The sequence below is a fragment of the Erpetoichthys calabaricus genome, chromosome 1 (assembly GCF_900747795.2).
Source record: "Erpetoichthys calabaricus chromosome 1, fErpCal1.3, whole genome shotgun sequence".
NCBI classification, from domain to species: Eukaryota; Metazoa; Chordata; class Cladistia; order Polypteriformes; family Polypteridae; genus Erpetoichthys; species Erpetoichthys calabaricus.
The window spans coordinates 27739292-27754339 of record NC_041394.2 but is presented as its reverse complement, the minus strand read 5'-3'; positions in this window follow the sequence as shown (position 1 = coordinate 27754339).

Sequence of the window (15048 nt, the reverse complement as noted above, 5' to 3'; positions counted from 1 at the left end):
TGGGCGCTCCAGTTTCCTCCCACAGTCCAAAGACATGCAGATTAGGTGGATTGGCGATTCTAAATTGGCCCTAGTGTGTGCTTGGTGTGTGTGTGTGTTTGTGTGTGTCCTGCGGTGGGTTGGCACCCTGCCCAGGAATGTTTCCTGCCTTGTGCCCTGTGTTGGCTGGGATTGGCTCCAGCAGACCCCCGTGACCCTGTGTTTGGATTCAGCGGGTTGGAAAATGGATGGATGGATGGATGGATGGATGGATGATTTATTTACAAGCCAACTAATGTTACAAAAGCAGAGGCAATCATTTAAATAGTAAAAACACGTCCTAAAAATTTTGCTTCCGTACTCCATTTACTGCTGAATTTGTGCCTTTAGCTTAGTCAAAAATATTCTAATTCTAATCTTGCAAAGCCAAACTAGTAAATTCACAAAGCTCATGCCAGCTGTGAACTTGCCTCTGCACTTAGCTGGAACTTCTTCTTCTTTTGGCTGCTCCCGTTAGGGTTTGCCACAGTGGATCATCTTCTTCCGTATCTTTCTGTCCTCGTCATCTTGTTCTGTTACACCCATCACCTGCATGTCCTCTCTCACCACATCCATAAACCTTCTCTTAGGCCTTCCTCTTTTCCTCTTCCCTAGCAGCTCTATCCTTAGCATCCTTCTCCCAATATAGTCAGCATCTCTCCTCTGCACATTTCCAAACCAACGCAATCTCGCCTCTCTGACTTTGTCTCCCAACCGTCCAACTTGAGCTGACCCTCTAATGTCCTCATTTCTAATCCTATCCAACCTCGTCACACCCAATGAAAATCTTAGCGTCTTTAACTCTGCCACCTCTAGCTCTGTCTCCTGCTTTCTGGTCAGTGCCACCGTCTTCAACCCATATAACATAGCTGGTCTCACTACCATCCTGTAGTTCCTCCCTTTCACTCTTGCTGATATCCATCTGTCACAAATCACTCCTGACACTCTTCTCCACCCATTCCACCATGCCTGCGCTCTCTTTTTCACCTCTCTTTCACAATTCCCATTACTCTGTACTGTTGATCCAAGTATTTAAACTCATCCTCCTTTGCCAACTCTACTCCCTGCATCCCCACTATTCTACTGACCTCCCTCTCATTTACACACATATATTCTGTTTTGTTCCTACTGACCTTCATTCCTCTCCACTCTAGAGCATATCTCCACCTCTCCAGGATCTCCTCAACCTGCTCCGTACTATTGCTACAGATCACAATGTCATCAGCAAACATCATAGTCCATGGGGACTCCTGTCTAATCTTGTCTGTCAACCTGTCCATCACCATTGCAAATAAGAAAGGGCTCAGAGCCGATCCCTGATGTAATCCCACCTCCACCTTGAATGCATCTGTCACTCCTACCACAGACCTCACCATTGTCACACTTCCATCGTACATATCCTGTGCAACTCTTACGTACTTCTCTGCCACTCCCAACTTCCTCATACAATACCACAGCTCCACTCGAGGCACCCTGTCATATGCTTTCTCCATGTCCACAAAAACTCAATGTAACTCCTTTTGGCCTCCTCTGTACTTTCTATCAACACCCTCAGAGCAAACATCACATCTGTTGTGCTCTTTCTTGGCATGAAACCACACTGCTGCTCACTAATCAGCACCTCACTTCTTAACTGAGCTTCCACTACTCTTTCCCATAACTTCATGCTGTGGCTCATCAATTTTATCTCCCTGTAGTTACTACAGTTCTGCACATCCCCCTTATTCTTAAAAATCAGCACCAGTACACTTCTTCTCCACTCCTCAGGCATCCTCTCACTTTCCAAGATTACATTAAACACTACTTTCTACTTTCTTCATTTCTCTGATTAGCCCACTTGTTCTTTGCCAGCCTCTTCCTCTGTATACTCTCCTGTACATCCCCCTTCCACCATTAGGTCTCCTTGTCCTCCTTCCTCTGTCCAGATGTCACACCAAACACCCTTGTAGCTTTCTCCCATACTACTTTTGCTGTAGTTACCCAGCTGTCTGGCAACTCTTCACTGCCGCCTAGTGTCTGTCTGACTTCCTCCATGAACACCACCTTACCGTCTTCTTTTTTCAGATTCCACCATTTGGTCCTTGGCTCTGCCCTCACTCTCCTCCACTTCTCAATCCCACAGACCACCATCCTATGCTGCCTAACTACCCCTGCCACCACTTTGCATTTTCCAATCTCCTTCAGACTGACCTTCCTGCATAGGATTTAATCCACCTGTGTGCATCTTCGTCCAGTCTTGTACATCACTCTATACTCCTCCCTCTTCTTAAAATACGTATTTACCACAGCCATGCCCATCCTTTTCACAAAATCCACTATCCTCTGACCTTCTGCATTCCTCTCCTTGACACCATACCTACCCATCACCTCCTCATCCCCTCTGTTCGCTTCACCAACATGTCCACTGACATCAACTCCAATCACCACCCTCTCACTTGGATACACTGTCCGCCACTTCATCCAACTCACTCCTGAAATCTTCTTTCTCATTCATCGCACACCAAGCTTGTGAGGCATATGCACTAACAGCAGTCATCATCACACCTTCAGTTTACAGGTTCATAGTCATCACTCTATCCAACACTCTTTTCACCTCCAAACACTCTTGACATAAAGTTCCTTTAGGATAACTCCTTCCCCATTTCTTCTACCATCCACAGAATAATTTGAGCCCCCCTCCAATACACCTGACCTTACACTCTTTCCATCTGATCTCTTGCACGAATAAGATAAGAAAAATTCACAGTATGAGCGCTTGCTGAGACAAGACAAACATGCCCATCTCAGCCTCCAACCAATGATTCATCTGCTTTGGGATGAATGGGCGGAGCAATGACATGTGGCCGCCGTGCAGTAATTGCTTGTTAGTTGATGTGATTTTTTTTAAGTATTTGGGGGGGATAGGGGGTGATGTGGAATGTATTAAAGTGTAATTAAAAAGGGAGGTTTATTCAAATAACAAGTCCTCCTTATTTTTTAAGAAATCCCCACATTTGATTTTTATTCCCTTATATTTCCCACATGCCCGTTATTGTCCACTAAAAAAGGAGGATTCCCCCTGACCTGGCAACAGTGCTTATGTCATCTAAATCAATAGCTTCTTACCTGATGTTTCAAATGCGGGCAGTCAGTGTCCTTTGAGACCACAGATGGAATTCATGTGTGACTGATAGGAGACAATTGACACCTGAGTGGGCACAAAAGTCTACGTTCAGCTGCTCTGTTAAAACATCAGATCTGCAGATTCAAGCAGTGAAAAGAGCCAAGCACCCCAATTACTGACCCAGGATTCATCCAGAGACTTTTTTTCTCTGTTTTTTTTTTCTTTAGCAGTTGCTTTCACCATATTGTCTAATATGTAAAGATGAATTTGTGTTTTGCATGTCAAATTTGTGTTTGTCCAGTATGCAGATCCACCCTCTTGAATTTCTCTCTGCCAAATTTTACATAGATTTACTATTTAGATAGGACAAGAGCCTTCAAGTTTAGTCCTGGATAGCCATAGTGGCTGCAGGTTTTTGTTTCAACCCGATTGCTTAATTAGAAGTCAATCCTTGCCAATCGCTAGTGTTTTATTCTGCCAACTCAAGTCATTTTTATATGACAGATTTGTTCTTTTCCAAGAATATCATTCAAATGATAGATAGATAGATAGATAGATAGATAGATAGATAGATAGATAGATAGATAGATAGATAGATAGATAGATAGATAGATAGATAGATAGATAGATAGATAGATAGATAGATAGATAGATAGATAGATAGATAGATAGATAGATAGATAGATAGATAGATAGATAGATAGATAGATAGATAGATAGATAGATAGATTTAAAAGGTTCTACACAATAGATTGATGTGTTTGATGCTATTTAATGGCACACCAAATCACACTGGCCATTACAGAGTTGTAGGAGATGTGAGGGATGTCGCTTACCACGTTAAAGGAGCACAGTCTCCTAGGAAAAAAGAATCTGCTCTGCCCTTTCTTATATAGTTTCCCTGTGTTCTGAGACCAGTCCAACCTGTTATTGATGTGGACCCCCAAGTACTTATTATAATGGACCACCTCTACATCTACTCCCTGAATGGTGACCAGACATAGAGGCTCTTTGGTGCAGTAAAAGTCAATGACCAGTTCCTTGGTTTTACTGATGTTAAGTTGCAGACAATTCTCAAAGTTCTCCCCCTGACTCCTCTCCTCTGTTTCATCCCCCTTGTCAATACTCCCCATAAGTGAGGAATCATCTGAGAATTTCTGGAAGTGACGTGACCTGTTGTTATATTTGCAGTTAGAGGTGTACACAGTGAAGATAAAAGGAGACAGGCCTGATCCTTGAGGTGCTTTAGTGTTGCTCATACAGTCCTTCAGTCTCACAAGCTATGGTCTGTCTGATAGTCCATCATCCAGGACACTGTAGGCTCATCCACCTGCATATCTCTCAAAAAAATCAAAAAATACAATCTTCACAATGCTGAGAATAAGACTTGTGGAGCAGATAGATAATGGCATCCTCGCTTCAGTCTTTGTCCATTAGGCAAACTGCAGTGGGTCCAGGTGGTCCACCACAAGAGGCCTCATGTAGTCCAGGAATGGTATTTCAAAGGTCTTCATGATGTGAGATGTAGATGCCATTGGTCTGTAGTCAAAAGGTGAAGAGGCATTTCTGAAGCCTTAGGGCCGGAGTATACTTGACACTCAGAACGCTTACACGCATGCATCATGGCTGCCACGTGTCCCCATCACTCTTTTGATGCATCCTCTGAGCACATCGTCAGAAATTAACGCAACACGTGCATGAGCTGCAGTACCAGCAAAAATTTGTGTGGCATGTGTGTTCAAGTTCTGGTAAATGACGTCAGCATCATCGTTTACTATCAGCTTCTCTGTTGTGACAAACAGGCCTCTTAGAATAGCTGGCATCAAATCGACAGCTCTATGAAAGTGGATGTGGAAACATGCAAAACAAAATGGAAGCAAACTCGAGACAGATACATCTGTGCAAAGTGGAAAATGCCTGAGAAAAGAAGTGGGGATTCAGCCATTGCAAGGTAATGCAGTGTGATGGCAAGCTGTATTGCAACTCCAAAAGGATCAGTCTGTGTGCTATGATGCTTGATGAAAGGTTCAATGCGGTGAACTTAAATGCTGACATATGAAAGCATTCATGGTGTTTTTCATTATCCATTTCTCACATAGGCAATAGAAGCGTTGCATATTCCACATCATAATGCCGTGATACATTTAAAGGTCTCACATACCGTCTTCTGTTCTTTTTTTGCACCTTTGCAACAGCATACTGCACTGCTACGTGGTGGAATCCTCCAAATTTACATAAAGCTTAAAGTTTAGTCGGTAATAATAATAATAATTCTTTGCATTTATATAGCACTTCTTTTCTCACTACTCAAAGCGCTCAGCAATTGCAGGTTAAGGGCCTTGCTCAAGGGCCCAACAGAGCAGAGTCCCTATTGGCATTTATAGGATTTGAACTGGCAACGTTCCGATTTCCAATGCAGATCCCTAGCCTCAGAGCCACCACTCCGCCTCAGTACACAGTGTGTGTAGCAGCAGTGTCCACAAGTATATCCCAGCCCATAGGGACAGACTAAACCAGTGACAGAGGACACCACAAAGTTGGTCAGCACAGGCCTTTTAAGAACTCGAAGACTGACTCCCACAGCTTTTCTTTTATGTAGCTTCCTCAATTGTCTCCTTACTTGGTCTTCAGCTATGAACAGTTCACACTGATGGTCAGAGGTGGACTCTTCACTGGCCATTCCAGTTGATGTGCTAGAAGTTGTTGATGTAGTAGGGATGGTGTGGGGAGACTGGTCATTGGAAGAAGTTGTCAGTGGGATGGAAAATTTATTAAAAAATTGGTTCTTGGCCTATAGCTCTGTCCAAATCCAGTTCTAACACCTGAGCTCTGAATTGCTTGAGTCCAGTAATGATGCCCAGTCCATTCTAGACATCCTTCATATTATTCTGAGAGAGTTTGTTTTCTGTTTTAGCTAATTAAGCTTCATTTCCATCTCTCAGCTTTTTCTTTGGCACTCGCTGTGCATCCATCAGAGCCTCTTTGTTGCTGGATTTCAATGCTCACTTTTGATGAGTAATTTATATTCCTTCACTTTTTTCTGTTCACTTTCATTCCATATACTGCAATTCAACAAACCATATCATTCACAATGAATTACACAAAGGCATAAAATGAAACATGTTAGCTGGAGAACTGAGAACTTCTACGCTTCATAAATGAAAAACATTAGTTGATAATAATGATAATAGTGAATGCTGCTGTTTAAGACTCAAATGAGCAATTCACGGTGGGGAATTTAACAAGTGAGATGACTAAAATGAAGAATAAATATTTGGCTCGAGCAATGAAGGCTTCAACAGCAATAACTGACTTCAAATATAGAAAACCTGTAGGAGTAGACTTTCATTTCAGTCCTGGAGGGCTACAATGGCTGCAGGTTTTCTTAACTGGAACCCCTTAGTTTGCTGCTACATCCATATACATTTCTGGGCTTATTTTTAGTTAACTCACAGGTTATGATTCAGGACACTTGGTCACTTAATTTAGTTTTAAAACGTTGCATTTAGGCTTTAATTGCTCCCTGTTTTTTTAACCAGCTATTAGTTAACAATGGGATGCAGAAGACAAAGGTCCAGCAGCTCCACAGCTAACCTCGTCCCATTTAAACCTGTGGACATGCATAATGTAAGAAAAAAAACGGGAGTGCTCTCCCCTCGACTTTGTCGTATACTCAGATATGGGAATGGATATTTGAGGAGTAAACCGCAAGACAATGATTAAATTTGTATGTTATGTACATTAAAGAACCATCAACATCAAATCAAATCAAATGAATAATATATTAAACAATTATTATACAAGTAAAGTTGAATAAATCAGACTCTGCAGCTGCATAAATAAAAGGTAAAGTACCAATTCCGGTTAGCGGAAAGAGCTCAAAAGTTGATTGAAATCTACATTTTATACCTAATACTTGTATACAAAATTTGGTAGACCGAAGTGAAAGCGCACTCAAGTTATCGTGTTTACACATGCACACACAAACACACACACACAGACAGACAGACACACACTCACGCACACACACCACACAGACATAATTCCAAAAGTGGTATTTTCAGACTCAGGGAGGTCTAAAACATCGAGATTCATCAAAATCTCAACATCGAATCTTTGGACGATTATAATACTTTCCCTATACTTCGCATATGAGAAAGTAAAGAAAATCAATAATGTGGTAAAGAACAAAAGCAATAAGAAGTGATATAATTAAATACCAAGTTTCATTTTAATTAAGGACTGGCTTTTCATTTGGAAACTGGTTACAATGAAAGTCTGCAGTCACTGCAGTGCTCCAGGACTGTGATTGAGGACCCCTGGTACACATTGTTCAAAATGAAATAAAACACTAATATTACCTTTGCTTTGTCTGACTTACAGATAAAGGCATACAATATATTTATTAACTTATATACGATTTTCACGCCACAATAGGGCACCATAATGTTTGGGACACAGCAACGGTGGGTCTGTTAAAGCCATCATATTTAGTCCTTTGTCACAGATCCCTTGCATGCAATGAGTGCTTGAAGTTGGCAATTCATAGACATCAGCAGGTGCTGAGGATCTGCTCTGGTGATGTTCTGCCAGTCCTCTGATGCAGCCATCTTCATCTTCTGCTTGTTTCGGGAGCTTGTCCTCTTAAGTTTTCTCTTCAGCATATGGAAGGCTTGGGTGACTGGCTGAGGCATTCAAGACTTTCCCATCTTTTAACTCTGAAACACTCCTGTGTTGCCTTAGCAGTACGTTTGGATGTTTGGATGGAGCAGAGTCCAATGAATTTGGAGGCATTGACCGGAACCTGAGCAGATCAGATGTTTCTGTAGACCTCAGAATTCCTTGTGCCAGTGCTGTCAGCAGTTCCGTCATCAATGAAGAGAAGTGTGCCAGGACCTGTAACTGCCATAAATGCCCAAGCTGTAACACCCTACCACGATGTTTAACAGATGAGGTGGTCTGCTTTGCATCTTGGGCAGTTCCTTTTTGTCTCCACACTTTGCTCTTGCCATCACTCTGATGCAGGTTCATCTTTGTCTCGTCTGTCCACAAGAAACATTCCGCAGGCTCTTTTAAGTCCTTTTTCTCAAACTGAAATCTGGCCACCCTGCTTTTGTGGCTAACTAATGTTTTGAATTTTGCAGTGATGCTGCTGTATTTCTGTTTCTGAAGTCTTCTGCCGATAGTCGTCTCTGACACATCCACACCTGCCTCCTGAAGACTGCGTCTGATCTGTCACACAGGCATCTGGGGCTTTTTCTTCACCATAGGGAGGATTCTTCTCTCATTAGCAGTGGAGGTCTTCCTTGGCCTACCAGTCACTTTGTGATTACTGAGCTCACCAGTGTGTTCTTTCTTCTTAGTGATATTCCAGACAGTTGATTTAAGTCAACCTAAGGTTTTACCAATGTCTTGAATTATTTTATTCTTGGTTTCCAGCCTCTTTGACTTTCATTGACAGAGCTCTTGTCTTCAAGTTGAACAATGGCAACTACAGGATCCAAAGGTAGTCTGTAGGTAGAAGCAAGCCGAGGTATCTTATGCCTGCACTAATAAAGCAATGAAACATAATCACAAACACTTGTGACGTCAATTGTCCCAAACGTTATGGTGCCCTGAAGTGGGGGGATCATGCAGAAAAAGTGTTGGCACTTCTATATGTTGTCACCAAAATGAATGCAGATCCCCTTAAATGAAAGTGTGCAATGTGCATTTTAATCACGATGTCTGAATTGTTTGATTTGTAATTTTAAACTGTGGAGCAAAGGGGTAAATTAAGGTAAAATGTGTCTTAGTTCCAACCATTATGAAGGGCACTGTGCATACAGTATAGTCACACATGCGAGTCAGTGAGCTCTTCTGAGCTATGTAATTCCACCCCAGGTGGATAGGGGGCGCTGGTGCTAACCTTATCACAGTGTCAAGAAGCCACCCAGTGAGGGCAACTGACTCTGCCCCTTCCAGTACCACCGCTACATTTCCCGCAGAGTCATCACTCATTATGAGAACGCACCGCAGGATGGAGCTCCTTCCCACCGTGACTTTAAGAGGCTTTATGAGCCAAAAAAGGTTCCTGAACCAAGGACCCTGATTGTTTATTTATTTGGTGCCAGTGAGAACTCATGTTTGTTTGATTGCTTGTTTCAGTGCAGTGCAGATGAGTGAAGATCAGTGCAGATCAATTGATCCCAGTTTTCATAAATTGTAATGTCGTAAATTGCATTGAGTTTTATGGCATTAATTGTGAAATTCATTAAAACAAATACATACCAATAGCTGACATAAAATGCATACATAAATGAGGGCAATCCCAAAAGTAAGGTCTCCTATTTTTTTAGAAATACAAACAACCGTTTATTTTCTATAATGTTTACATCATTTTAAAGGTTAAAGACTTATTTATTTTTCTACATAATTGCCATTTCTGACGATGCATTTTTGTAGATGCTGTGGTAGTTTTAGAATTCCCATGTCATACCAGCTCGCCGCCATGTCCTTCAGGAAGCGTTGAACCTCATCTTTCACCTCTTCGTCGGAGCAGAATCGCCTTCCGGACAAATGTTCTTTCAACTTAGGGAACAGGTGGTAGTCACTGGGTGCCAAGTCCGGACTATTGGGTGATGAAGTTCCAACCGCCGATCTTTACGCATGTTTTCCTCAACCTTCGTGACTGTCTCGTCGGAAATTGACAGTCTCCTGCGCGAACTTCGCACTTGGCGGTAGCGTTCAACGGGAGCTCCAATTTCAAGGGCTGCAAAGCCAAGATTGAGCATCCCAGCGAAGCCGCACATTCTTGTTTGGGAGTGGAGGAAGCACCAATCACAACAGTGTGGCCAACAGCCGTACGAACAGTTTCTCTACGTTCCCACCACTTTGGACACCTTACTTTTGGGATTGCCCTCATGAATAAACCAGTTCATGTTCCATTTAAACTAAGGAAATGTTGTATTGGTAGCACTATAGCAAAGGAGAAAATCACAGTAATTGTACATTTCAAAAAAAGGGTCATACAATTGGGGTGTAGTTGTGGGGTGGCATTTACAGCCGTGTTCCCACTGACCCTTGTGGCTGTGCATCCTTTAGAACAATTGTGACAAGAACAGGCCTTTCAGCCCAACAAGCTCACCCACCCAATTCACATCGATACTTCAAAATAACATCAGGTTGAGATTTGCAGGTCCTTAAAGTCCTGCACTCCACAACACTACACACTGCACAACACTACATACTCCACAACACTTACATTTGTGCAAAATCTTCTCTTAACAAATTTCCAATTGTGACCCTATATTATTGTTGAAGAGTTTGTTTTAAAGTAACAGCTGAGATATACTGTACAAATTCCCTTCATCATTTTAAACACTTCAATCATGTCACCTCTTAATACTCCATTTTCTTAAACTGAAAAGGCTCAACTCCTTCTGTCTCTCTTCATAGAACATAGCTCTTAGTCCTGGGAATCAGCCTTGTCTTTCTCTCCTGGACTTTCTCTAGTGCTGCTATGTCTTTTTTGAAATATGGAAATCATAACTGTACACAGTACTCCAGGTGAGGCTTCACTAGTGTGTTATACAACTTAAGTGTAACCTTCCTAATCTGTTAGCTTTCTTGATCACTTCTGTCCACTCTCTGGATTTTGATAGTAATGAGTCAACTATGACTCGCAGGTCCTTCTCATAAGGTGTACTTATAATTTTTAGATCTTTCATGGTGTATTCAAATCTCACATTTTTATTTCCTACGTGTAACACTTTACATTTACTTACATTAAATTTCATTTGTAACAAATCTGCCCAACCCTGAATGTCCTGAATGTCCCAAGTCCTTCTGTAACATTTTAGCTGATTATGCATTATCTACTCTTCCGCTTAGTTTAGTGTCACCTCCACACTTAAGCAGCCTGTTGTTTATATTCTTATCCAGGTCATTTACGTGGTCACAACACTGATTCCTGAGGGACACTAAATTTAATGTCACCTAATTCTGAAAAAGGTTCCCCTCACCATAACTGTTTACTTCATCTTGAATTCTCATTTGTTTTCAGTTTCATCACTAACTTTTAATGTGGTACATTATCAAAGTCCACCTCTCTTATCGGTTGCTTTTCTTGCTTCCTCATAATATTCTAGCAAATTAGTGAAACACAACCTCCCTCATCTGAACCTATGTTGACTGATCACTGCTGTTCTTGCCATGTGCTGCTTGACTTTTTCCTTAATAAGTCCTTCCATTAATTTACCCATGATGCACATTAAGCTCACTGTGTATACTTACTGGGTTCAACTGGGTACATAACAGGATTATATTCACTGGCTTCCAGTCTTTAAAATTTAGCCAGTGTGCAGCGACTTCCAAAAATATGTGCCAAGTGTTTATACCAGCACACACTAACCTCCTTAAGCACTCTGTGATACATATGAACTGGCCCAGGTGATTTGTCATGTTATAGCCTATTTAATCAAAGCAGCACTTCTCCCTCTACAAAGTCCATATCACTTGGTACCTCCTTAGTAGTCCTTGTTACTTTTGTGTCTTGCTGTACATTGGCACAATCACCTGCAGTGTTGCTTCCAGCCTTGCACCCAATTCTGCCAGCATAGTCTTCTGGGTCCATGCCAGCCTGAAGAGGAAAAAAAAACAGGTCTCAAAAATGCTAAGTTATGAGGGATATTCAAAAAGTTTCTACTCTTTTATATTTTCGTTGGAAACGGTGAAGGCGGGAGGAGTAGTAATTGGGCATTAAAAAACTGGTACAACGCTAGGAAAATTGCATCACAAACGAAGGTGACTATGTAGAAAAGTGATGTAATTTGTTTTTGAAATTCTTCATAAATAGAGTTAAAAAAACGTGCAGAAACTTTTTGAACATCCCTCGTAGTATAATTGATTTAGATGTGGCTATATTTAAAACAATCAATAATTGGTTATTCATCCATTTGCTATAAATCTGGATTTTTTTATGCTGTGAACAGATGAAAAGAAGTGCCATAACATATATGGTGCACAAATAACCACAAATAAAGTCACGCTTGAGTGGGTGTGGGTGTCAGAATGTTCTCTAATGGTATGTCTTTTCATTTAGGGTTTATTCCCTCCTCACAGCAATGTAGACTCTGTTTCCTTAAAACCTGATCTTGGAAAGCATTCTGAGCTACATCCTTTGTATGAAAATGTGTTTAAGAAAAAAATGGTATTATTATTGATGTTGTACTGGAATAGGCAGTTTCTGAAGGTAGATACAGTGGACCCTTGACTTACGAACTCAATTCATTCGCGAGGGCTGGTTGTAACTCAAGTTGGTGGTAAGTCAAGACTATTTTTCCCATAAGAAATAGTGGAAATACCCATAATGCGTTCCGAACCTCCAACAGCAACACTTACTTAACCTTTTCATAATAAAAAAGGGTTGTATAATGTGCATAATTTACCAAAACACCAATAATTTTTCTAATGTACTAACCAAAAAGTTATAAAAAGTGCCTAGCCTACCAGAAACAACAATTTCATACTGTACTCACCATTTAAGTTGACATCTTTGGGCTGTAGGAAGGAAGGAGGAGGAGAATGAAATGGAAGGTGGTTATTGTTTGGAAGGAGCCTCCTTACACAAATCTTTTCTTTGTAAAATTGTCGAGATGGTGGATTTCGACATGCTGTACATATTAGCGAGATCGGTCACACGAACACCACTCTCATATTTCCGCACAATTTCCTTCTTCGTTTCGATTGTGATCGCTTTCTTTACCTTTGTTACCTTCTCTTCCTTCCTTAGCAATTATCGAAAAAAAATTATATAAATCACTGCACTGACCGAAATTCAGTCCACAAACACATGTATCTGGGCTCCGACTGACGCTTACAAATGCTCTCGGCTGTCTGTCTACAATCGCGCAAGCGGATACACGTGACCACATTCAGGTCGTAACGCAAGATGTTGGTTGTAAATCAAAACAAAAATTTTGGTCGTAAATCAAGTTGTTCACATGTCAGGCCAGTCGTATATCAAGGGTCGACTGTAGATAGATAGATAGATAGATAGATAGATAGATAGATAGATAGATAGATAGATAGATAGATAGATAGATAGATAGATAGATAGATAGATAGATAGATAGATAGATAGATAGATAGATAGATAGATAGATAGATAGATAGATAGATAGATAGATAGATAGATAGATTTAAAAGGTTCTACACAATAGATTGATGTGTTCAATGCTATTTAATGGATATGGAAGGTTCACGTGAAGGACATGATAGACCTGAGTTTTGCATGCAGCATGAGGGGTAATCCTCCCTGGTATGTTGGCAGTCGTCCATGTTGGAGTATGGGAAGAGCTGCACTCATAATGTAAAATGACTCCACACTCCAAGTTACTGAAGACTGTGACAAAAAAAATATAAAAAGGGGATACTTTTTTGAGTAAAGCACCAGGAGTCTCCCAGCCTGACAGGATGGAATGTTTGCCAAAGAGGCGAGGGAACTTATTATCAGGGGCGAGTCACGGGGAGAGTCAGGATAGAGAACAAAAGTGTCAGGCCAACTGAACACCTCAAGCAATGTTCAGGCCTGGGCAAACACAGAGCAGATAAGCTGGTGGCATTGGCAACGGTGGGCTGGTATGGGCCTGCTCAAATGACAGCCTGAAAGTTTAGGATTTATTCGATATAATGATATAATCATGCCTCTTCATACTGTAGTGTGGAGAAACTCCCAAAAATAAATGAGATGAAAAGTGTACTTTGTGACAGCCGTCACAGCTCCCATCTGAGTGACATTACTGCTCTTTGTAAAATGATCATTTGGGTTGGTAAATGCCAGTAAGACTGGTAGATAAGGGCATGCAATGGGCAGGGGTTTCTAAAGCATATGTTGACTTTGAAGAAGAATCCTACAACAGATGGGGTTCTTTATAAGTGCTTGGATTTTGCTTCTGTAGGTGTTATGACTCATGATTCCCTGGGCTCAAGCAGCTTGAGAACTGAAAAGTACTATGCCAGCTGAGCTCACAGTCATGACTTGCATTAATTCATTCATTTATTTTTGAACTGTGTGAAAAGCAGGAGCAAACCTTAGGCAGCATGCCAGACCATCGCATGGAGACACTCGCACCAGATCTCAGAAATTCTGGGGATGAATAATGAAACTTACAGGGGCAAGGGGAGAAAATTGAAATTCTTCCAGGGCAAAATTTGAACCCATGCCCACAAGTGCCACCCTGGTGCCCTTCAATAATATCATAACATAATTTTCTAAGATTAACTTGATTTGATACAGGGTCTCAGAAAGCTGGAGCTGATCCTGGCAGTATCGGGTTCATAAGCCAGACTGACACATTTGGTTTAGGGTCTCCTCAGGAATGTTGGGGAAACTGACTTACCGCACAAAGAGACACAGATTTTGCAATCGTCTTTCCTCATCTTAAAGACATTTTATCTAAATGACAGCTACTGGTGGAAGGCATAGCCAAGGATAAAAAAATAATCACGTGGTTTATTCTTGTGGGGAGTTACTCATATGCAACTATTAGGAAATCATTCACACGCAATCACACAAATCACTAGTAATTAAGTGAGTCCCAGCAGCTGATGATGGCGATACATTAGGCCCAATCAATTCTTAGTGTTGGCAGAACAAGATAAGATTAACTCTGCAGTGGGCGAGGTTAAAGCAGCGGGTACACAGTCCTATAGTATGACTCCCAATTTCCAGTTGAGAAAAAAGGCAGCTGAGTTGGCTGATGACTGGATAAGAAGTGGTGGGTAGAAGAGTGGCTCTCTGTCTCACAGCTCCAGTGATTTCAGTTCAGATTTCAGCCCACTCACTGCCTGTGCAGATTTGGCCCTTTCTCTCCTTATCACTGTAGATTTTTGCATGGAAAGCCCAGTTTTTCGTGTACATCCTAACACATTACAGTAATTGGCAA